Genomic DNA, 2822 nt, shown 5'->3' on the forward strand with positions numbered 1-2822 from the left:
CCGTTGCCGGGGATTGATTGTGCATCAACAATGATTAGATTGGAGGATAACTAGATTGAGCATTTTATTTTTGTTTGATTTAAATTTCTGTTTGAGTTATTTACTTCCTGTTTTAGTTAAATTCTTCCCTTCTCCCTACTTTTTCTCTGTTTTTTACATTTCATCTCACTAACCCACTAACTGTTTGATATATTGCATCACTCACACTAACAGAAATTCTGACAGATATACTTTCTGCATCTATTCTCTTTGTTTGTACTTGTTGGTTGTATGACAAGGAGAAGAAGCGGGGCTTCAACTTCCTTTGATTCTGAACCTGAGAGAACCTTCCTTAGACTAAGGAGAGAGGCAAGAGACAAATGTGTAGTTGGTGCTGAAGAAGAGGAGGAACACTTTGAGGAATACTTTGAACCAAACATGGAAGAAAACATGGAAAACCATCATGAAGAAGAGGCTCACAACCATGGCGGAAGAGGTCGAGCAAATCATACTGGGGAGGATAGAAGAGTTTTAGGCTCTTATATCAATCCAAACCCAGGAAACTGTGGAAGTAGCATTCAAAAGCCAACCATTCATGCCAACAATTTTGAACTGAAGCCACAGCTCATCACCCTGGTGCAAAACAACTGTTCGTTCGGAGGAAGTGTCCAAGAGGACCCAAATCAATATTTAACCATCTTCCTGAGAATATGTGACACAGTGAAGTCTAATGGTGTTCATCCTGACGCCTATAGACTGCTCTTATTTCCATTCTCACTCAGGGATAAGGCACCCAAGTGGCTGGAATCTTTTCCAAGGGAAAGCTTGACAACTTGGGAAGACGTGGCGAACAAATTCTTAGCAAGATTTTACCCTCCTCAAAGAATCAATAGGCTGAGAGCTGAGGTCCAAACCTTCAGGCAACAAGATGGTGAGACTCTATATGAGGCATGGAAGAGGTTTAAAGACCTGACAAGGAGGTGTCCACCTGACATGTTCAACGAATGGGTGCAGCTGCACATTTTCTATGAAGGGCTCTCTTATGAGTCAAAGAAGGCCGTAGACTATTCATCCGGAGGATCTGTGAATAAGAAGAAAACCATTGAGGAGGCTATAGATGTCATTGAAACAGTAGCAGAGAACGACTACTTCTATGCTTCCGAAAGAGGGAACACAAGAGGAGTAATGGAGCTAAGCAATGTAGATGCTCTGTTGGCCCAAAACAAGCTCATCACCTAGCAGCTGGCTGACCTCACCAAGAAGATGGATAGAAACCAAGTAGCAGCAATCTACACTTCATCAACAACCCAAGAAGGAGTGAATGAAGAAGCAGAGGGTAGTCAGAAGCAAGCCAACTACATTGGGAATTCACCTAGGCAAAACCATGATCCATACTCCAAGAATTACAACCCTGGATGGAGGAATCACCCAAAGCCTTGATCAAAGACGCCCAAATCCAAACAATTTCACATCTAGACCATATCAACATCCCAATAACAACACCTCTCCACATTCATATCAAGGGCAGAACAACCCTCCTCAACCTGACCTATCATCATTTGATGAAAGAATCTCAAGGATTGAAAATCTACTTGAAGGCATATGCAAAGATATCCAAGACAACAAGGTGTTCAAGGAAGAAGTGCGAGCCAGTTTCAAGAATCAGGGAGACACAATCAAGAGGTTGGAATCTCAAGTAGGATATCTCTCTGAGCAAATTCCCAAAACCACAGATGGATTCCCAAGTGACACAGAGAAGAATCCGAGAGGTGAAACAAAGAAAGTAAGATGGGAAGATTGCAAGATGGTGACTATAAGTGATAAGGAGACTGAGGACAAGCTGGTGCACGAAATTGTGATGTCCAGGCTCGAACAATCCCTGGTAATGGCTCCAAAGCTTGGTGCTTTGATCTTAATTCATAATTGTCACAACTTCGATACAACTAACCAGCAAGTGCACTGGGTCGTCCAAGTAATACCTTACGTGAGTAAGGGTCGAATCCCACGGAGATTGTTGGTATGAAGCAAGCTATGGTCACCTTGTAAATCTCAGTCAGGCGGATTTAAACATGATACTTTATTAGATTAAAATAAACAATAAAAGGGATAGAGATACTTATGTAGATTCATTGGCAGGGATTTCAGATAAGCGAATGGAGATGCTTTTCGTTCCTCTGAACCTCTGCTTTCCTGCTATCTTCATCCAATCAGTCTTACTCCTTTCCATGGCTGGCTGTATGCAAGGGCATCACCGTTGTCAGTGATGTCTTCAAACTCTCCCAAGAAGCTGACCAAGAAAATAAAGAACCAAGTACAAATCGTAACGAAATGCTGATAGAGGAAGCAAACATTGAAGCACAACCAGACCAACTGGGAAAGCCCTTTGTCGATGAACAAGGAAATAAGCAGCTGTCACAGCTCAAGGAAAAGCTGGAGGAACCTAAACCACCAGAAATATGTGAAGACAACAACAAAATTTCCTTAGAAGAAGAAGCTACAAAGAGCAAGGCAACATCAAAAGGGACAAAGAAGAAAGTACCAAGCGGGTGGAGGAACAAGAAGATCCCTATGGAAGACTTCTCTCCAGGAGATAAAGTGATCTCAGCTTACTTCCCGGATATCCCCCCTAATCTCCCGACTGTACCATCTCAGTTACCTGAGGTCTTCACTATTAACAGAGTCCTCTCCTTGGAACATGTGGAGATCATTGATACAACCAATGGATATAAGTCCAAGGCAAGAGGGGAGGACTTGAAGCATTATCAACCTCCCTGATGAACCTGATGAATCAAGCTAGTGACGCTAAAGAAGCGCTTCATGGGAGGCAACCCATGTTTTATTAG

Source organism: Arachis ipaensis, chromosome B06, assembly GCF_000816755.2.
Source record: "Arachis ipaensis cultivar K30076 chromosome B06, Araip1.1, whole genome shotgun sequence".
NCBI classification, from domain to species: Eukaryota; Viridiplantae; Streptophyta; class Magnoliopsida; order Fabales; family Fabaceae; genus Arachis; species Arachis ipaensis.